Source organism: Balaenoptera acutorostrata, chromosome 4 (genome assembly GCF_949987535.1).
Source record: "Balaenoptera acutorostrata chromosome 4, mBalAcu1.1, whole genome shotgun sequence".
Classification (NCBI taxonomy): domain Eukaryota; kingdom Metazoa; phylum Chordata; class Mammalia; order Artiodactyla; family Balaenopteridae; genus Balaenoptera; species Balaenoptera acutorostrata.
In genome coordinates, this window is record NC_080067.1 from 57,082,061 (window position 1) to 57,105,702 (window position 23,642).

Here is a 23,642-nt window from a genome sequence, read left to right on the forward strand (position 1 = left end):
AGACTCTAGAACACCTTCAGACCTAGCATAGCATATATAGCTAACTATTATACTGGTACTAAAGCATATCTCAGACTTTACCTAAGTTGAAGATTATTCACCTCTGATTAAAGTAGTCTCCTTAAAATTGAAAATAAAAAATTTCCAATTCAACAAACACTCCCCCCCCACCCAGCCTTTGTGTTTAATTGAATTAGTTTTGGAATCTAGTGCCTACGACCACTGCATTAGTCCTATTAAGCTGAGGGCATATTAAAAACTATTGTGCAATGGATATTAATTCATTGCTTAGCACCCTTTGGAAAAACAGTTTACTTTTATGGCTGTTTCTCTGCTAGGCCTCTCTTTTCTCCAGAGATTCCAAATCCAATTAAATGTGACTGGAAGTAATTCCAAATTGTCACGTTGGCCAATTAGACATATAATAATCCTGTGTACCTAATCACTAGTACCAAAAGTTTATTTATTTAAGCAGACCTATCACTGTGTACCCTGAATGTTTTTCTTATCTTTGCCTGCAGATATGTATTGTTTCCTGACATAATTGTAAATTGAATTAGAAATTTTCCTTCCCTAAATATATATGTTGTCTAAGGCAGAGCAGCTATAAACTTACTATGGTACTCCGCTGAAGAATTAGAATGTTCAGATTCTCGCTGAGGACAGACAAAAATTAGGACTCTAAAGGTTAACAATGGGAAAAAACACCACCATTTGAAGGATTACGCAGCTCAGCATTTCTCTTTTTTACACATGTGGTATTGGAAAGAAGCTATCCACTGACATTTCAAAATAACTGGCAATAATTTAAGAATACCTAATCTTTCAGAAATCCTTTTATATTTTTCAAAGCCCTAGTTTAATGATAAGATAAAATGAGCTAGGAAGTTTTCGTATTGCATGAACATGTACGGGGTAGAAAACAAGTTATAAAAATCAGACTAGAGAGGGGCAAAGTAAATTTCAAATATTTGCATTTTGATTGAAACACTTGTAAAAATTTTCTTCCCCTGACAACCTAAAAAGGAAGTCTACTTGACATGTAGATGCCTGTCACCTAATAGAAATCTATTTTGTAAATTGGATTTACAAGAAATCAAGGAAGAATGTAAAGTCTCACTGCCAAGGACAGCACACACTGTATTCATAGAAGCTGGGTCCTCTGACGTGATGACTTGATTCTGCACTCTGATTCCTCCTTCCCTCAGCATTTGGATATGTAAATATGGCTCAAACACACATTGCTTAATGAGAACACCAGCTATTAGTTAAACCAGGGGTGGGCAACCTCTTTCTGTAAAGGGCCAGATAGTAAATATTTCAGGCTTTGTGGGCCATGACTGCTCACCTTTGCCTTTCAGAAGCAGCTGTAGACAATAAGTTAAAAAATAAGGGCGATTGTGTTCTGTTAAAACTTTATTTACTAAACATATGTGCTGAGTCAGATTTGGCATGGTTTGCCTAACTCTAAGATAAACAAATTATTAGGTTGAGCAACAGGTGGCAAGCATTGATATAATTGCCAATTAATAGTCAGATGCCAGCTTCTATACATTCTGGTCACAGGCCTCCTTAAATATTTCAGGGACAACATACATGTTGTACTAAAATTACTGAGCAGAGTTCAGGAAAGAAACATTACAATTGTGAAACATTAAAAAACTGTTAAAGATAATCCTGGATCATAGATGCAGTATCTTGAGTTAAGCAAAATCTGAATCTATTGTTTCTATTATATTAGTTATTGCCATCCTTGGATTGGAACAATTGTGAGAGAAGAGGAGGTAGGTCACTACAGTGGGCTTCTAGGTCTTTCCTGCATTTGGAAAGCTTTTGGTGAGTTGGTTTTGAGTTCACCATTGTAAAATTAGGAGTTTTAGCATTTTTATTAATGTTTTCCAAAAGTTGCTTTTTCTATTATAATGTGTTGTCAAATTGCTACTTTCTTTTTCTTTAAATTTTATTTATTTGCATGATTTTTTAAAAAAATTATTTATTTATTTTTTGGTTGTGTTGGGTCTTCGTTGCGGCTTTCTCTAGTTTCAGGGAGCGAGGGCTACTCTTCTCATTGCGGTGCGCGGGCTTGTCATTGTGGTGGCTTCTCTTGTTGCGGAGCATGGGCTCTAGGCGTGTGGGCTTCAGTAGCTGTGGCACGCAGGCTCTAGAGCACAGGCTCAGTAGTTGTGGCGCACGGGCTTAGTTGCTCTGCAGCATGTGGGATCTTCCTGGACCAGAGATTTAACCTGTGTCCCCTGCATTGGCAGATGGGTTCTTAATCACTGCGCCATCAGGGAAGTCCACCAAACTGCTACTTTCTTAAGTATGATTTTATGACACCTGGGGGCTCAAGTCTTTTTCCAAAGGAACACATCTCCAAATTTATATTGAAATAAGTGAGGAATTAAGATTCATTGAAATTTGCTACCTGCCCTCAGTGAAGCACAATTATTATAATCATAAAAAGATACCTGTGTTAAATAACAAACTATGGTTTCATAGAGCTGCATGTTTGTGGGATATTTTTCATAAGTATAGTGTATTTCTTCCAGTACCTGGCACAGAGCTGTGTTCATATTAGGAACACAATTTAGGTTGTAGTTGCTCCAACCCCATTTTATTCCCAGTGGCAATGGCAGTTATACTTTTACCACCCACCTTCCTTTGTCTGGTTCCCTACCATGGTTCTGTCCTACAGCTTAGCATTTATGTATCAGTGTAGAAATCAGTGGAAGAACGTGAAAAGGGCATGGAAATAACATTACGTATACCATGCAGTAGTTGTGAGGCAAGAGTAGTGGTTTTTCATCATGCTGAGTTTTTAAAGGGCAAAGATAATTAATTAATTAACCCAGAGTATCTATAAGGAGTCAGGTACCTGTGGGATCCTGGTTTTGGCTAACTCACCTCATGAGTCAAAAGGAAACAGAAACCCATCACTCTGCCTACTTTTCCTCAGGTATCTTTGTTTTCCTTTAGACCAATATCCTAGATGCTAGTCAGTGTGATTCACTGTTGCTTCTAAATGTCCTCCTGTCATCATCTTTATTCTATTCAGCTTACTTTCATTAATCTACTGAATGTTGTAGCTGCACTGGAACCGTAAGATCACATTAGCCAACGCTTTTTTTTTTTTTAACATCTTTATTGGAGTATAATTGCTTTACATGGTTGTGTTAGTTGCTGCTGTAAAACAAAGTGAATCAGCTATACATATACATATATCCCCATATCCCCTCCCTTTTGCGTCTCCCTTCCCCCCTCCCTATCCCACCCCTCTAGGTGGTCACAAAGCACCAAGCTGATCTCCCTGTGCTATTCAGCTGCTTCCCACTAGCTATCTATTTTACATTTGGTAGTGTATATATGTCCATGCCACTCTCTCACTTCTCCCAGCTTACCCTTCCCCCTCCCCGTGTCCTCAAGTCCATTCCCTCTGTCTGCGTCTTTATTCCTGTCCTGCTCTTAGGTTCTTCAGAACCTTTTTTTTAAGATTCCATTTATATGTGTTAGCATATGGTATTTGTTTTTCTCTTTCTGGCTTACTTCACTCTGTATGACAGACTCTAGTAGTTTAATATCTGTGGGTTTTGAGATTTACTAAATGCTGAGTGAGTACCATGATAAGCCCTTTACATGCAGAATGTGAATCCAGCCCACCCACAGTACTGCACCAGATCGCATCCTGTCTTGCCCACCCATAGAAACTGCTCCAGCAATTCTCTTTCTCTCTTTCCCTCTTGCTCTCTCTTTAAATTTCTCCTTTTTTCCTGGGGCTTTTCTACTAACACACAAAAATGCTGTTCTTTCTACCACCTTAAAACAAAACAAGATAGCCCCCAAACCCCTCTTGATTCACTTCCCTTCCAGTTAACTTAATTCTTTCTCTTAAAGAAAACCCAAGCAAATGAAAGAACAAAAACTCCCCTCACAAAAACTCACTCCAACAAGGCTCTTATTCCTCCCACTTCACTGAAACTGCTCTTGTCAATGCTACTAATAATCTCCACACTCCTAAACACAGTGGCTCGATTCTCAGTCTTCATTTTACACATACTCTCAGGTGTAACTGATGTGATTGTTCTCTCTTCCAGCACCTCCTTCCTGCTGGGCTTCCACAACTCTGCTCTCTATGATTTCCCTCCAATCTTACTGGTTGCTCTTTTCAGTCTCCTTTGCGGTTGTCTCCTCATCCCTCTGGACTCCTAAACTTGGAGCTCCCCAGGGCCCAATGCTTGGACCCATTCTCTTTCTTTCTGTACTTAATCACTTGGTGATCTCACCAGTTTCATGGTTTTAGATACCATCCATTGGTTGACAACTCGTACATTTATATCCTGAGTTTAATCCTCTTCTTGGATCTGCAGACTCTGACAAAAGCTGCCTTTTCAGCATCTCTACTTGGATACCTAATAGGTATTTCAAACTTATTTCCATACCTGAGACCCTGATCTTCCTTTTTTCCTCTTCCCCAAGCTCTAGTAGTCTTCTCCATCTATCCAGTTTCTCAGGCAAAAAATTTTGGAGTCATCATTGATTCCCCTCTTTCTCTCACATTTCCCATCCAATCCAAGATAAAATTCTGGTCAGGTTATCTTTGACCTATTACAGAATCCTGCCTCTTCTCACCACCTCCAACATTACCATCTGGTCCATCAAGTCTTACCGGGATTATTGCAACAGACTCCAAACTGGACTCCCTGCTTCTCCCTCCGTCTATTCTCAACACAGCAGGCAGAACAATCCCATTAAAATCAGTGCACCAGAGTAGGTCACTGCTGTGCTTAAAACTGCAAAGGCTTCAGTCTCACTCAGAGTGAAAACCAGTCTTTAAAATGGCAATTGAGCCTCATGCCATCTGGTCACATATTACTTGTCTGATCTTATTTCCTACTTGCTCCAAACTGTCCACCTGCTTTCCTCAAAAAGAATATGTACTCTATTGCCTCTGGGATTTTGCACCTGACAGTCCCTGTCCTAGAATGTTCTTTCCCTAGACACCCCCGACTCTCTTGCTCACCTCCTTCAGGTCTTTATCAGGTGTTATTTTCTCAGTAAGGATTACCCTGACAGACTCCAATACCATCCATACTCTTGCTTGTTTTTGCTTTTTCCACAGTATTTATCGCCATTCCACATAGTGTTTATTTTATTATTTTTCATTTTGGTGGTGTTTATTGTTGTCTTCCTCTACTATGGGGGTCAGCAAGCCATGGCCTGTGGGCCAAACCTAGTCTGCCACTTGGGTTTGTTAATTAAGTTTTAATGCAACATAGCAATGCTCATTCACTTGTGCGTTGTTTGTATTTTGTCTGTGGCTGCTTTGGTGCTACCGTAGTAGAGTTGAATAATTATGACAGAGACCTTATGGCCCACAAAGCCTAAGATATTTACTATGTAGCTCTTTACTGGAATGGAAGCTCCCAGAGGGCAGAGGTTTTTGTCTGTTTGATTCACTCCTCTCTCTGCAGTGCCTAGGATAGTGCCTGGCACTATTAGTGTGGCACTATATAGTGTAGTCGTCACTCAGTAAATATTTGTTGATTAAATGATGAAGCATTATTTTATTTATTTATTTAAACTAAAAAAATTTAATTCTCATTACAAAAATCCTGAGGCCTACAGAGTTACATAGTTTACTAGGATTGTAACACAAGCAGTCTGGCCCTAGGTCTACCTCACTGTCTGTATTTAACAGAAAGCTTTTGTACTAGAGGTGACATGGGAATGGAGGGACAGACTGGGCTTTGTCAATTTCATTTGTCCAATGTAGAATCCAATGCAGCATTCAGCTCGTATGAGAGCTTAATAAATGCTAACAGATGCTGATGTATTTATTACATAAATTAAAGAGGAAAAGTACCAGGAAGCTCAGTGTCTTAATGTGTTGGATTTAAAATTATTATTATTATTATTTTTTTTTTTTTTTTTTTAAATTTTATTTATTTATTTATTTTTATTTATGGCTGTGTTGGGTCTTCGCCTCTGTGCGAGGGCTTTCTCCAGTTGTGGCAAGTGGGGGCCACTCTTCATCGCGGTGCGCGGGCCTCTCACCATCGTGGCCTCTCTTGTTGCGGAGCACAGGCTCCAGACGCGCAGGCTCAGTAGTTGTGGCTCACGGACCTAGTTGCTCCGCGGCACGTGGGATCTTCCCAGACCAGGGCTCGAACCCGTGTCTCCTGCATTGGCAGGCAGATTCTCAACCACTGCGCCACCAGGGAAGCCCCAAAATTATTATTATTTTTTAAAAAATTATTTTATATTATTTATTTATTGTTTTTGGCTGTGTTGAGTCTTTGTTGCTGTGTGTGGGCTTTTCTCTGGTTGCGGTGAGCAGGGGCTACTCTTGGTTGTGGTGCACGGGCTTCTCATTGCGGTGGCTTCTCTTGTTGTGGAGCACGGGCTCCAGGTGTGTGGGCTTCAGTAGTTGTGGCACACGGGCTCAGTAGTTTTGGCTCGCGGGCTCTAGAGCGCAGGCTCAGTAGTTGTTGCGCATGGGCTTAGTTGCTCCACGGCATGTGGGATTTTCCCGGACCAGGGATCAAACCCGTGTCCCCTGCGTTGGCAGGCGGATTCTTAACCACTGCGCCACCAGGGAAGCCCTAATATTATTTTTAACATGATGTCTTTAGAAATGTGTCAACAATTATTGTTTTTCTGCAAGCAAATCTACCATTCTTTTGATACTGTATTTGAATTCATTTAAACATTTTTTTTCTGAAGTCACATTTACTTAATACATCTGTTAAATGTAAAAGGGTCAGAATCTGGCTTTCAAATATATATGCATCTAAGATAAAAGATTTTTATGTCATGAACTCAGCTTATTGTGAATCAAATCCTATTTCTATCAAATAGCAAATACACAATAGAAGAATTTGACGTGTTATTATTTATACGATAAGTATCAGTGTTGTTTTCCAAATTAATACTGAAAAAGGATCACTATGTACAATATAAAGATATTCATGCCAGGTGACTTTACACATTGAATATTTCTAAACAGACTGTGCAATTCTAAAAGTATGAGAATTATTGACATTTCTCAAGGCCTATGTTCAGATTCAAAATTTATAGCATTTCTACTCAGTGTGGCCACATGGTGGTGTAAAACAGTAAGATATGGGTAAACAAAAGAAAATCATAGCACACCATCAGCTGCGTGGTCTCATTGGGCTGACTGGCTGGGACCTTGAAAAATCATTCCGTTCAGCACCTTGCCTTTGGGCAGGATCACACTTAAACCTTTCAAATGAGACTGATGATGAGAATCTATTCTGTTTTAAAGACCTCCATGGAAGGACATTACTCTGCTTTCCTCACTGATTCCAGAGTTTCACAGCCATAAACAGCATCTTCTGCAGTTTTAGTCTGCAGGCTTCAGTTTTCTATCCAGGGATACTTGCAACCCCAAGTAGACTTTACCCTCTGAATAGCAGTTCTACATATCCTCACAATAATTTATTAATCTTCTCTTCCCTAGGTTAATTAATTAACTCCAATTGCTTTAATCTTTCTCTGTGGGTCCTCTTTGCTTGACATTAGTCAGTTTCATGGTTGTCTTTTCAACTTGTTTCAAATTCCTCCTCCTTTTCTTTCTTCTACAACCAGAAATTGACCTCTCTCAAGAGTCCAAGGACAATCTTATGGAGTTTGTATGCAGCTATTTCATTTATGTAACTGGTATAGGTACTTCTTAGAAATGTATCTATTGGATAGTTTTAACTACAGAATTCTTCTTTATTTTCAACATATTTAACAGGTTGTTTCCTTCTTTTTGTACTTAAAATAGCTCAAGAGTGTATGTATATACATGCCATTACTTTCACATAAATTAATATTGATGCAAAGTGCATATTCCTCTTGAATACAAATACACACTAGCATTAAAAAGATTATATTCTGATTGGGAGGAGAGCCAAACTAGCAAATTCACTCAAGCAACCACACACACGATGCATCTTTTTGCAGGCTCATATATTTTCCACAGCAGCAGTCAGCCACAATGATCTTTAAAAAATGTAACTGTAAATTACCTCAATAAAATCCAAGCTCCTATGGTTGCCTCCCACTCTTGTAATAGGCTGTTCTTGTTTTCCTCTTCAACACATTTTCCATCATCCTCCAGTCAAGGAGGATGTTATTCAGTTGCTCAAAGCAAATACGAAGTTTCCTACCTTGGGACGTTTGTGCATGTGGTTCCTCCTGCCCGGACTCTATTTCCTCAATTATTCATCTGGCTGCTCCTTCTCAAGATTTAGGCCTTTTAGGCTTTAGCTTTAACACTGATAACCTCTTCAGTGAGGCCTACTCTGACCATTTTATCTAAAGAAGTTCTGCCCTACCGCAGCCAGAACCTTATCCTTTTCCTGCATAAGTCTCACATTGTGTAATTACTTGTTGGTTTACTTGTTTATTACCCTCTTTCCCTAGACCTGTATTATCTGATATGGTAGCCACTAAGCCATACGTGGCTATTTATATCTAAATGAGTTAAAATTAAAAGTTAAAATTCAGTTTCTCTGGTACACGGGTACATTTCAAGTGCTCAATAGCCACATGTGGCTAGTGGCTACTCTGTTGAATGACACAGAACATCTCCATCAACACTGGGAGCAGCTCTAGACTAAACCACAGGAAACTACCATTCCAGTGCCTCTTACAGTATCTGGTAAATAGTAGGTGCTTGTGGGGTTAATTTTAAGTATCAACTTGACTGGGCTATGGTGTGCCCAGATATTTGATTAAATATTATTCTAGACGCTTCTGTGAGGGTGTTTGGAGGTGAGATTAATATTTAAATCTGTAGACTGAGTAAAGCAGATTGCTCTCCCCAGAGCGGTGGTGGTTCATCCGACTTGTTGAAGGCCTGAATAGAACAAAAGAGGCTGAGCAAAGGAGAATTCACTTTCTGATTGTCTTCAAGCTGAGACAGGTTTTCTCCTGCCTTTGGACTCACACTTGGATTGGAATGTACATCATCGGCTCTCTGGGTTCTTAGGCCTTTAAACTCAGACTGCAACTGTAGCCCTGGCTCTCCTGAGTCTTCAGCTTGCCAGCTACAGATCATAGGACTTCTCGGCCCCCATAAATGCATAAGCCAGTTCTCTATATATTTATCTCCTATTGGTTCTGTTTCTCTGGAGAACCTGACGAATACAGTGCTCAGTAATTTATATCTGCTTTTGTCTGTGCTTTGCCCTGGTCATCCTCTCGCCCACTCCACTACCCCTAAGTCATCTGAGGGTCAGCAGGAGACCCAGCTCCTATAATGCTGTGGGTTCATGCATTTCCGTAGTTGGTGGACATTGAAGAAGTTATAGTTTCATCTCTGGACCTTTGTAACAAGTTTGCCTCTGTAACTAATTGCTTAATTCTTTGAAAGTTGTCCCCGAGACCAGGTCTCTACCTTTTGCAGACCAAATCTAATTAATATGTTCCTACCTTGATTATCATTCCAGATGTGGTTATTATGGCGTTCTAGCCATGCTTGCTCCTGCAAGATTGTCCAGTAATGGGTGAGAGTTTTTCTTGAAGTTCACTGTCTGCCTAGTAGCCTGGAATTTCAAATATTGCCTGTCTCTAGATTCTCAGATGGTAACCACCACACGCAACGACAGTAATAGTATCGTTATTTGTAACAGCAACCAATATTTCTTGAGTGCTTACCATATATATAGTAATTGCTTTTACATCTCATTTAATTCTTAGAACCAAGCTGTGAAATGAGGAAACTGAGGTTCCTCAAATTGAGGAGACTAGTTTTCCAAAAAAGCAGTGAAAGGGTCAGAATTGAAAGAGATATATTTGTCTTCAAAATTTGGCCTCTTAACTCTGGTAATGTACTATTTCCATAATGCCATTCTTTTCTTGTGCATCTTTTACAAGACTTTATTAACTTTTGTTGGAATTCCTTGATGCTAATTTCTTGCCAAACTGTTGACTTCCCTGGTGGCGCAGTGGTTAAGGATCCGCCTGCCAATGCAGGGCACACGGGTTCGATCCATGGTCTGGGAAGATCCCACATGCCGCGGAGCAGCTAAGCCCATGCGCCACAACTACTGAGCCTGCGCTCTAGAGCCCGTGAGCCACAACTACTGAGCCGCGTGCCACAACTACTGAAGCCTGCGTGCCTAGAGCCTGTGCTCCGCAACAAGAGGAGCCACTGCAGTGAGAAGCCTGAGCACCACAACGAAGAGTAGCCCCCGCTCGCCGCAACTAAAAACTCTATTACTGTGATTGATTAAACAGTGAAGGTAATTACTATTTCCTGTTGGTGCCTGGTCCTCCTCCCCTGTCCCTATCCCATGCTTGTCTCACCAGTAGACATGCTTTCTCCTTAGTTCTGGCTTATTACTCTGATGTAGTCAACTTTTCCTTTCCTGGCCATATCAAGAAATGTGTTATTACTCGTATAGAAAAATATATGTCTAGTTTAAGAGGCCTAGATGAATAGAACTCATTTCAGATTATATGTGTATGTTTGATTTTTTTTTTTGATGATTAATTTTTCTTTGTGGAGACCCCGAAATAGGGTTATCAGCATTATCGGTAAATGTTTATTACGCTTATTACAAAAAAGTTCAGAGTCATGGCAACATTCAAAAGTATAAGGACATGATGCTGACCTCTGTGAGCTACCAATTTGAGTATTGATATAATAGCCATATTTGAAAAGAGTAATCAAAATATAATACGGTTTTATAGCCGTAAAAAACTATGCAAATGTTAAGTACATAATGTTAACTAAGAAGTACAGAGCGTAAGTGCTATAGAATCTTAAAGGAGGAAATGATTACTTTTGGCTGTAATGGACTGATTGAGTGCTAAGACCTGAAGAATGGCTATCATTAGTTTTAAGTGGTGATGAAGAAAAGGGAGCTTTTTTTTCCCTTTGGCCAGAGACATATTACATACAAGGGCACTAAAGGTGGAAAGTATTAATGCAGAATCTGAGGAGAGGCAGAAGTTTTGTGTAAAAGAAGACGGCCAGGAAATAATGCTGGGGACAGATTATGGTAGCCTTGGATTCCAGATGAGTTTGGACTTTTTCCTGTAGAAGTTAGGGTACAATTGAAGGATTATTGGTAGGGAAAGTAACGTGGGATCTTACTCAGCCAAGATCTCTTGGGTTTAGCAGGGACAGTGACAGCCTCTGGCCATACTGGGGTGTCTCTACTTTGCTTTTTAGGTATGGGTTTATGGGGAACTGGAGTCCTGATAGAGCCATAGGTCTGGGTACATGCTTTTATTAGGCTCATATTTGAATACTTTATGAATTCATTCATTCCACATAGATGGAGATTCTAAGATGAATAAGCCAGTTCCTATCGTTAAGTTCTAATGGGGAGGCAAACGTGCACAAAGATAATTATATCACAACAAGTAAAATGGGGTAATTGCTATATACACAAATGCCCCTGAGAGGGTTGATGTGTTCAGGACGGGAGACCTAAAGGAGATGAGAACCTAAAGGAGTTCAGACTAAAATGACGAGCAGGTATTAGTCCAGCAAAGGGAGAATAGGACTGAGAAGGGCATTCTAGGTATAGGGTACAGCCGGAACACAGGTGCAGAGCTTAGAAGTAGAAGAAAGAGTGGGAAACCCCAGCAGGACCTTCTTGCTAAGTTTAGAGCAGGCGAGGAAAGCAGGGAGAAGGCATGAAGGAGCTTGAATTTTATCCTACAGGTGTTAAGTACTAAATGACATGAAGTTCTGTGGTTTAGTGAGAGAAGCTTGGCAACTCTTTAGAGGATGCATCCGAGGGTGAGAAGACTGGAGGTGGGAGGTCATTGTTGGAATTCTCTGAGAGATAACGGATGAGCTTAAACTAGGCGGTCACCGTAGGCTAATAGGAAATTAGATATTGGCACCATTCCTAAGGACAAAGTCAAACTACAAAGGCATGTGTGAAGGCATCTGAGTCCTTAAATGTGGTAATATTCCAGGTCCTGGGGTGACCCAGTGTCAGACACTAGCGGCAGTTTCCATAAAGGCAGTTCCTACTACTCTTGTGAGAAAAGAAAAATCTAAACGTGAATTCTTTCCTTTTCCAGATGAATGAACTAATAACTGAGTCTCAAGGAAATCATACATAATAACACCGTAACGGGTTTAGCCTGAAGCCAACAGTATAACTCTAGGGTAGAGACTGACTGGTATCACAGAACAGTATCACATTAAATAATGTGCTGCCCTGACTCTCTGAAGAGCATTTATGGAGCCTGATAAACCTGAGAAGCTTGCTTAGTACTTATTCTTGAAGGTTTCCTTCTGAAGCATTCCTCTGGGAAATGTTCTTGCCTGTGACCTGTCTCCTGCCCCACCGTAACCCATGTCACTCTCCCATGACCAAGGATTGAGCCCCCATGCTTGGAACACTTCTTCACCAGCAGAGGGCACCCTCACCTTTTGGTATGTGTGAAAACCCAGAACGTATGTTTCTCTATTCTGGAACAGGATCATAAAGTTTTATCCAACTTCTTGTGGAAAGATTAGGAGGAAAGAAAGAACGTCATCTTAGGTCATTCTGAAAAGGGACAAAATCTCTAGAGGAGAGATTTTGTTTTGGGCTGTACAAAAACAGATTATCCTGAATCTAATTTTGCTTTCAGTAGTTCACACCAGCAATTGTTACAGCCAATATAAAATGTAAAGCATTTGGAAAGAAGAGTATACAGAGCAGAAATAAATCCATTCATAGCAGAAGAACAGCTTACAGCAAAAGTAGCCAGAACTGTCTTGTAACTGTCTAGAAGTCAGGAAAAAGTATGGTCTTACTGCTCGCCATTCTGTCTCCTAATCTCTGTTTGGGTAGGAAAAAAAATCCCAGAATACACAGAGAGTATACAGTCTTGATTATTTATCATATTGTGAAACTGGACCATAATCTTAAACTCAGCTACACATTTCTCAAGCGCCTGGGACCTACAGGTAAAGAGGGAGAGAGGGAGGTAAAGAGTGATTAGCTGGCATAGGCAGGCTCCAATATGGTAAGCTCGTTCTTTTGGAGCTTGGAATCAGTTTTCCCATAGAACCAACACATACATACAGTGTGGTGAGGTTTTGAAGGCAGCTTACAGATGCCCATTTAAACTATAGTTTACTGAAATGATATACATTTTCACAGTTTTGTGATATTTTACTAATAAAATAAAACCAAATAAGGAGTAAAGATACCTAATACCTCTGAATTTTTAACTGAGTAGAAGCAGGTCTCATTTTCGATGTTTCTCAACAGTGGTTCCTCTTGGAAAGTTTAGGTAGTTACATTTTGTGTTGTTTGGGACTGTCCTGTGCGTTGCAGGAGGTTCAGCAGCTCTGGGCACCCCATTCTATATGCCAGTTGTGCTTTCCAGTTGCTTTGACAACCCAAACACCCTCACTCACTTCCCACAAGATGGACAGGGGCTGGGAACCACTCAGAGATGTTTATAGAGACTCTGAAAGGGAATTAGAGACCCCTTAAAGGTTGACGGAGGGACTTCCCTGGTGGTGCAATGGTTAAGAATCTGCCTACCAATGCAAGGGACACGGGTTCGCACCCTGGTCTGGGAAGATCCCACATGCCGTGGAGCAACTAAGCCCGTGTGCCACAACTACTGAGCCTGTGCTCTAGAGCCCCGCGAGCCACAACTACTGAGCCCGCACGCCTAGAGCCCGTGCTCCACAACAAGAGAAGCCACCGCAACGAGAAGCCCGCGCACCGCAACGAAGAGTAGCCCCCGCTCGCAGCAACTAGAGAAAGCCTGCGCACAGCAACGAAGACCCAACGCAGCCAAAAATAAATAAATAAATTTATTTAAAAAAAAAAAAAAGGTTGATGGAACAGGTTTTCAATTTTTTAAGGTTGTCTTTTGCTTCATAACATTTCTTAGTTGAGACTACATTATCAAGAGCATTTTTTCTTACCGATCCTGAGCAGGATAATTTTTTGGCTCCAAAATGAAACAAAAAAGACAAGTCAGAAGAAATCTGCCCAGTGGTTGAAGAGTATGTTGGTCTTAGAAAAGGTTCCCTCAAGTGTAATAACCTAAGCACCAAACAGTGAGGGAGAAAAGGAAAGGGGGAATGTTGTGTGTGTGGTTCTATGTGAAGGCTGAACCCAGGTCATGGGGTCATGCCTCTTACTCTTTTAGAACATGCTTGACCTTGGACAAGTCACTTAATCCAAGTCTTCCTCCTAACATTCTATGGTCCATTTCTAGAATGAAGATTTTTAATAATACCTATATTCTGGAAGGGGGTGTGTGTGTGCGTGTAAAAGTAATAATATTTGTAAAACGGTTTGAAACCTATGAAATGAAACCTACCCATTTTAGGTTGATACCATTGTTATTAACATTAGTGTTGTCAACCAGAGGGTGAATGTGGTGATGGTGAGGGTCGCAAGCTGAATTCGATGCTCCCAACTCAGGCAAGCTTGGTTTCTGTACTGAAAGGATAGGAATGGTGTGAAAGGTCAGAATGAGTTGAATGTAGAGCTGGGAGAGAGGTAGCTTATACCTGGGGAACATCTTTATATGGTCGAAATTGTTACACAGGACACTTGTGACCCAAAGAGAGTGGATCTTTAAAAACAATTTTATGTGTAGCATTCTCAATTTAATCCAAATAGAAGAACCACCTTAACAAAACACCATCACTAACAACAAAACCTATTTGTGAAAATCTCACCAAGATACAATAAAGAATCTGTTCTCCAAGTGTTAACAGCTCACTGGTGGAAGACTGGCGCACTCTTCCAAGATAGCAGAAGGTTATACAAGTAACATAAAAGCATTTGCTGATTTTTATGCATGATATGTATTCAGTGAGGATATTAGGCAAAATTATGATGTGTTCAGATTTGCTTTCTGCACTTTTCTAGACCCCTTTAAATAGTTCATGCCTCTGTTCTGGCATCTCTTTTCTTTCCTTCCACTGTATTCTGTTTGTATTTTGGCCACCAAAGATCCCCCACAATGAAACCCACCTTCCCCTGGCCTCGGGTCAGTACTATAGGATTCAGTTTCTGCCTTTCTCAATACCTTCCTTCATTCAAGCATATAATTTTTTCAAGGCAGTGGTACATCTCAAAATAAGTAGATAATTTGTGAGGCATCAAAAAATCTCCTGTTCCCAAAATGTTTCCCTCAGTGACTTAAAGTACCAAAAAAATGACACATTAGTCACTTCTTTTGGTTGCAGTATTAAATGGTCTTGTACATTTGTGTCTTTTCTGAAGATGAAGGCATTACCTTCATTGATAACTTTGAAGAAATTATTTTCATCAGATTAAGTGAGAGACAATCCAGTGCAGGGATTGAGAACTCAGATGTGGGAGCTGGACTGCCTTTGTTTGAATCTCAGCTCTGCCATTTGTTCTCTGTATAATTTTGGACAAGTGACTTAATCTCTTTGTGCCTTAGTTTCATCATATTACCGTGCAGATAATAACAGTTGCCAACTTCATAGGATTGTCAGGAGGATTAAATGCGCCATTATATGTAATGCACATTGAGCAGTGCCTGATACTTGGGAAGCACTCAATTTGCAAATTATTATTCTGCCCAGGCACTAACACTGGTATTTAGGAAAATGAAATACACATTGCTTCATTGAGGAGCTTATATCCAAACAGGCTTATTGAGACTGCTTCAAAAGTGTATTGATTTTCTCATTATCAGTAAAGTTATTTCTTGCACTTGAAAAACTTACAGAACCTTATAACTAATATAGGTAGTATAGTTTTGTGAGAGTGCAATGAGAGTGCCACTTTCTTCGTGCAGCCTACTTTAACCGTAACTGCATTTAAATATTCTTTATTCTTGTCTTCCACCCTGTCATAACACTTTGCTTTTCTTAGAGCCCTTTAACTATCCCTTGTGAATTAGCTATTGGTATTCTTTAAAGGTATCTCTGATATAGTACAATTTTGAGGAGGGCAGGGATCACATCTCATTCGTCATTATGAATTCACCAGAGACTTGCTACACGATTATCACATGAATGAGTTGAAATATCCATAAGGACAGAGACTTTTGAAAGTTTGCTCACTGCCATATCCCCAAGCATCTAGAACAGTGACTGGCACATAGTAGGTGGTCAGTAACTATTTACTAATGATTTTGTTAAATGAAGGGAGGCACATATGTGCTGTTGAAGTTAAAATGGGATTCTACATGTGAAACCAAATTTTCCGCTGAATTACATTAAATATTTTGAGATCTGTTCCTTCAGGAAAAAAATGTGCATTGGGGAAGCAAACCATGGCACACATGCTAGGATATTTGCTTGCTCCTTTGGATATTTCTGTGCAGGTAGAGGAGGGTAGAAAAGCTCTATTCTCCTGTCTCTAGGCATAGCTATCACCTCATTTATCTACTCATTCATTCAAACAAAAGCTATTGACCACTCGGTTTGTGAAAGGCACTGTGGCTGATGATGGGTGGCAGGGGGCAGGAAGGACATACCAAGATGTTGATCATAGAGTTTATGTCTGAGTAGCTGAAAAAGTGCAGTGCTCTCACCTATTGTAAATAAAGTGTGATGGTCTCATCCAGTCCACTTCTAAGGGAAAATGAGTTGGACGTGCCTCCTGGTGAAAGAGCAGGTCTTGGTGATTCTGATCCTCTTTGATCCTCTTTCTGTATGGACCAGGCTGGGCAGTCAACTTTTACAGACAGTTGAGGTCACCCAGGCCAAAAAGTGCATGACTAGCAATGAGAGATATATAAGAACTAGGATATTTAAAAGAGAAACAGTCAGTAGAAGGAAAAGAATAGAGTTTTAAGGAACCTCCATACTGTTCTCCATAGTGGCTGTATCAATTTACATTCCCACCAACTGTGTAGGAGGGTTCCCTTTTCTCCATACCCTCTCCAGCATTTACTGTTTGTAGATTTTTTGATGATGGCCATTCTGACCAGTGTGAGGTGATACCTCATTGTAGTTTTGATTTGCATTTCTCTAATAATTAGTGATGTTGAGCATCTTTTCATGTGTTTGTTGGCCATGTATGTCTTCTTTGGAGAAATGTCTATTTAGGTCTTCCTCCCATTATTTTGATTGGGTTGCTTGTTTGTTTGATATTGAGCTGCATGACAGCAATCCGACTCCTGGGCATATACCCTGAGAAAACCAGAATTCAAAACGATACATGCACCCTAATGGTCATTGCAGCACAATTTACAATAGCCAGGACATGGAAACAACCTAAATGTCCATCGACAGAGGAATGGATAAAGAAGATGTGGTACATATATACAATGGAATATTACTCAGCCATAAAAAGGAATGAAACTGTGTCATTTGCAGAGATGTGGATGGACCTAGAGACTGTCATACAGAGTGAAGTAAGTCAGAAAGAGAAAAACAAATATCGTATATTAACACCTATATGTGGACTCTAGAAAAATGGTACAGCTGAACCTATTTGCACAGCAGAAATAGAGACACAGATGTAGAGAACAAATGTATGGACACCAAGGGGGAAAAGGGAAGTGGGATGAATTGGGAAATTGGGATTGACATATATACACTACTATGTATAAAATAGACAACTAATGAGAACCTACTGTGTAGCACAGGGAACTCTACTCAATGCTCTGTGGTTACCTAAACAGGAAGGAAATCTATAAAAGAGGGGATATATGTATACACATAGCTGATTGACTTCGCTATACAGCAGAAACTAACACAACGTTGTAAAGCAACTATACCTCAATAAAAAAAAAAAGAAGGAAGAGAATAGAAAAGAAAAACAAAGTGATCTCCACCGCTTCTAGGTCCCCTGTCCTTCATTTTCCTCTACACTTTAGACTGCCTTGATGGATAAACATCTTGAGAGCAGTATGTTTGCTCGGGAGGAATCCTCAGGATAGAGTGGTCAGGACTGTGATGCCTACGTTTTTGACTCCATGCTTAAGGTGAACATACACCTGGGTTTTCCCAAGACAGTCCTAGTCTACGCCTGTTGTCCTAGGGTAATTAATAGGGCCTCTTTCACTCTCAAAATTGTCCTAATTCAGATGATAAATGATGTGATCTGCTATTCTCTCAGGGGAAATGTTTTACAGCATGAATGCATTGTGGCATGTCACCCTCCATAGTTCAATGAACCTGTTTAATACTCTGTAGAGAGAATTGTTTACCTTTTCTCTAGTAGAATTGTAAGCTATTCAAGGACAAGAATCTCATTTTCTGCTTGTTTTATTCCTTCTTCCAGGCACAGCTGATTATATAGTAGTCTGCAATAGATTCTTTTTTTTTTTTTAAGACTTTATTTTTTAGAGCAGTTTTAGGTTCACAGTAAAGTTGAGAGGAAGATACAGAGATTTCCCATATACCCTCTGCCCCATTATTAACATTCCCCACTAGACTGGTACATTTGTCTCAATTGAAGAACTTACACTGATACATTATAATCACCCAAAACCCATAGTTTACCTTAGGGTTCACTCTTACTGTACATTTTATGGGTTTGGACAGACGTATAATGACACGTTTCCATCATTACAGCATCATACAGAGTATTTTCCCTGCCCTAAAAATCCTTTGTGCTCCACCTATTCATCCCTTCCCTCACCCCCACCACTGGCAACCAGTGAACTTTTACTGTCTCCATAGCTTTGCTTTCTCCAGAATGTCATATACTTGGAATCTTACAGTATGTAGCCTTTTCAGATTGGCTTCTTTCACTTAGTAATATTCTGCAATAGATTCTTATAATTTGATCTAACTTTTTCCCTGACTCAGGAGTCTATGGAAAAAATGCATATACATGTGCATTTTTTCTATTGGATATATATTTTCTTAGAGATACCTGTTTTTATCCTTAGCTTGCTGTATGACTTTCTTATAGAATTTTTCAGGAGATGTAATCCATAGAAGCCTTGATTTATGCTGAAATGGTGCTTTCCAAATGCTCATTTTGTAGCTTTTAATTTATAGATTGGAATCAGAAAGGCTGACTAATAAACGTTGATGTATTTTCACTACTTCATAGATTATTCAACACACACAAACAACTACATTAACATAAAATAAAATTTCTGTTGACTGTTCCTTAGATAAAAAGAGAACACAGCAAGGTTGAAGGAAGAAAAAAAAAGAGAGATTCCAGGTATGGCAAACAGCATAAGGAAAGCAAAAGAGTTGGGAATTAAAGTGGTCTGCATGTTAAAAGCAAACAACTATTTGTTTATTGAGCACTTATTATGTGTCATTTAAAGTAGTATTTATATTATTGAGCTTTTGGGATAGAATGCATGGAAGACCTTAGAAGGGAGATGTTAGCTTCTAGCATGGCAGATGTTAAGTTTACAAGATGATCACCCTTTCATTTTCAGGAGAAGCTTTTTCACCCATGAACTTGTTCATGGTATTGATTTGAGGAAGCATTTACATTTCTTTGGGGGCACAGTCCACTGTCCATCTGTTTATTTAGATGTTTGCTTGAAGGGGGTTTAATATAGGCAGAGACAATGCTCTCTTTTTTTATTCCAAACCACAGTTTGCATGATGTTTGTCTTATTTTTTAAATTGTGTTTTTGGTTTTGCAAATGTGCCCATAGGCGTTAAGTAATGGTAGCATATTTATAAATTAAAAAATAAGTGAATAATTTCAGAAGGCAATAACAGCTGGCCAGTAGTTTTTCATGTGAGTTGTTTTTAAGGAAAGAAGGAAACAGTTCTGTGGGCATGGAGAAACAAATCATACCAGTTCACAGAAGAGTAGACTGCAGCAAGAACATCTTAAAATTCTAAATTTCATGAAAACCTTAAGAGAATAAGTGTATCCCTTGAAGGAAGGTATGGGGCTCTAGGTGTGTTGGCAGGGAGGATTGAGGACCAGGGTGGTTCAATGTGAATTATAAGTATCTACTATTCACAGTGAGTGTAGTGGAGACCCTGCTTCGTATTGCACTCATGTAATCCGCTTGATTCTGGGTAGAAGAGATTTAATAGTAAGCCTGTTAATGAACTTCTGAGCTGCTACTACTGACCTGGGGATGATCAAAAGGTGAGACACAAGAGGTCTCAAGGCCCTGTACAGATGGGATCCATTTCAGCTCTTCCTGTTTCAGGAAAGGACTCTTCCCATCAAAGGGTTAGAGCTTGCGTCCCTGATTGAATGCATGCAATCATTCGTGCAGGAGAGGCAGGGATTTAGGAACCTAGTGCCGTGGCCAGGATTTTACAGAATTTATTTGAGGAAAGCAAAATCTTTCACAGAAATAAATTGTTGGAGACCCTTGACTCAAAGATATTCTTTTGAGCAATTACACTTAGAACACAACAAACCTAGGAAAAGAATGTTATGGGATCCCTAAGGAAGTATCCACATTATGCTAGCAGATAGAGAGTTCCTTTAGCCCCTGGGGTTGGAACTTGTTCCCAGTTCCTTGGTGAGGAACCCAGAGACTCAAGACTGATATGAAGCCCCAGTAATAGCAAGGTCACATTATGCATGCATTTAACCTAGTTGGATTCCAAAATATTGATCAAAAGATAAAAGGAAAGATGAAGATTTAAATAGAGCCCAGTGTGAGCTCACCATTTTATTCAATAAGCTTAAGCCCACAGGCAGGGAATGGAGTCAGTCAAATCAGCAATAATCCTTGCAAGTTTGAAACCTATTTTTAAAATGTGAGAAAGATGTAACGGTTTCCCTGATCAATGGCAAAGAGATCAAACATCTGCCTGGCAAGTGGGCAGTCCTCCAAGCCTTACAGGAAAACCTTAGATAAATGAGGGCTAAGGAAGAGTTATATGGACTGATAAAGTCGTCTATGGAAGATGGAATGATGAGGATGAAAAAGAAGGGCCAACAAAGAGAATCTTCATTAATTTGCTGAAGTATTCCAAGCAGAGATATCCTTGAGTGATGGTTTCTGAATATACTATCTCTTTGGAATTATATCCTGAACATTACAATAAACATTACCTATTTTGTGAGCATATTTGTATATATGTTGTATACACAACACCATGTACATGATGATAGTGGACAATAGACTTTGAAGGATATTTGACTTTACCTCTTTTTTTTGGGGGGGGGGTCTTAGATAACGACATTAAATGCTAACCTCTTCATATCATGTTATTCAACCGTATCCTTTTTCTGGAGTGCATGTGAGTCAGTTTGCAAGAATCCCAAGTAAGTTGGGGGAGAAGTAAAGTCTTATATTATGCAGGTGGGGATATAAGCCAGTATATTGAGTTGCTGCCATTATTATGGTTTGATTTGTGTTCATGAGTTGATAAGGCTTGGGGAAACTCAAGTCATGTAAGATGTAGATAAAAACCATAAAGTTTTCATTACAGAGTCTAGGTCAAATTATTCCCAGTAAATTCTTTTGTTGGCTTTTATAAAGTTTTGGAAGATGGTGCCTCTCTTTTATTCTGTATTTTTATATATAGATATATGGTCTAAGGGGATCTTACCTACTTTACTATTAGATTCTAGATTTTGTTAATCTAGGTAAGAAGCCCCCTCTGGAAGAATTTGTTCTTTGTAATGCTGATTAAAATGTCAGTTGTTACAGCATGAATTTAAATAGCAATAATACCATTTTTCATTTCAGAGCACTCTATTTGTGATATGTGCTTTCATATGCATTCTAATTTCAGTTCCACGAATATTTATACTGTGACTAATGTGACTGAGTCATGAAGATGGGTAGTGAAGGTACGAAAGGTGAATTGGTCAGTTCTTCATCTTCAAGAAACCCATGGTCTTTTAAGATAAATTGACATTTAAGGAAATAGTTATGACATAAAATATGCACTAGTAGCTGTCAAAAGAAGGCACAGAAATAGTACAGAAAACAGAATAATTGATCCTATTTGGAGAAAATGGAGACAAGGAAACCTTCCCAGGGATTGGGCCCCAAGAAAGGCTTCACAGGTGACCAAAGAGGGAAAAGCTGTTCTGAGATAGAATGTGAAAATGTGCACAAGCATGAAACAGCATGCTGTGCTTGGGTAGTATGTCAGTATTGAAAAGTGTGTGCGCGTTTGTGTGTTTGTATGTGTGTAAAGGGGTCTAGAGAGATAAACAGGGTCTTAATTATGAGACCGTTAATTTTTTTGCCAGGATTTATTTTGTAGATTATGGAGAGCCATTTGAAGTAATTAGTCTGGAGAGAGATGTGTCCAAATTTGTTCTTTAAATAAAGCATACTACACATATTGTTCTTTAACCTGCTTTTAAAAATGAATGATATGTTGAGAATATCTTCCACATTAGTAAATATTATCTGTCCATTAATTAAAATGGTTGCATTGTATTCTGTGGGTATTTTCACTATTTAATTAATCAGTCCCTTATGTTCAACAATAAAGATACTGGAGAGTAAGTTTTTGAGAGCAATAGAGAGTTCAGTTTAGAGCATGTTTTGATAGAGATGCTTATAATACAGCCAAATGGGGATAACCAGAAGGTGCTTGAATATATAAATGTGGAGGCTGGGAGCAAGATCTGAGAATGTAGGCATGAATTTTGGAGTCATTAGTATATTGATTAGTTGAAGCCAGGAGAGGCGATTGACTGGCCAAGGAAAAGAAAATGCACAATTTTAAAAAGAGTAAAGGGGATAGAACCTTTGAAAATACTGATTTTTAAGCAGTGGGTTTAGGGATAAGAGATTGGGAAGGAAAAGTTAGAGAAGTGGGAAAAAATTTAGAGACTGTGATGTCAGGGAACCTGCGGGAAAAGAGAAAGTTGGTTCTCATAATAGCTTTCAGAGACTTGAGTCCAGATACTAGCATTATTATTATCCTCATTCATAGGGGCTAAGGGTCTTCCTGAAGCCAACACAATTCTAAGTGATAATACTGGATTGCTGATCCTGATTGTCTAACCCCAATTCTAATGATGTTATTAGCACCTGATTTTGTGATTCAGGTAGTTAAAGAAAAGTATAAAAGAATAGCAGAATAAGCTTCAGAAGCTAAAATTAAGATGGATTCTGTAGGAGATATAAAATGTAGAAAAAGAACATGTTCTTAAATTATAGCAGGCAAAGGATATCCCAAAATAGGCTGGGAGAGAAAGATGATAAATATGTCTTTAAAATGTTAAGTCTTGGCTTTCAAATTTGGGACTATGGTGGATAAGATGATCAGAGAAACCCTACTCAGAACAGCTGATACTCTTAAACAACACAGACTGAAAACAAACATAACAAATAGGTGTTTTTAAATTTTTTTTTTATTTTGAAAGAAGTTAAAATTTACAGAAAGATTGCAAAAATAGAACAGAGTTAACATATATTCTTCCACCCAGTTTCCCCTAGCTTGCTCTAATTTTAACAACTTACATAACCATAGTACAATGAATAAAACCAGGAAATTAATACTGGCACATTGCTATTAACTGAACTACAGGCTTTTCCAAATTTCACCAGTTTTTTTCCTTCATGCTCTTTTTCTGTTCCAGGATCCAATCAAGGATGCCACAATATGTTTAAGTTGTGTTTCCCTAGTGTCCTCCAGTCTTTGATATTTTCTCATTCTTTCCTTTTCTTTCTTGGCCTTGATACTTTTAATGAGTAATGACTGGTTACTATATAGAATGTGTCCCAAATTGAATTTGTCTGATGTTTTCTCATGATTAGAGTGAAATTATGTATTTTAGGCAAGAATACTATAGCAGTAA

At 39.2% G+C, this 23,642-nt stretch overlaps 1 protein-coding gene across 1 annotated transcript in view; it reads right to left on the minus strand.

The window, feature by feature from the left end:
- Positions 1-23,642, minus strand: part of SPATA16 (spermatogenesis associated 16) — a 236,080-nt gene that overhangs the window by 89,172 nt on the left and 123,266 nt on the right. The window lies entirely within an intron of this gene.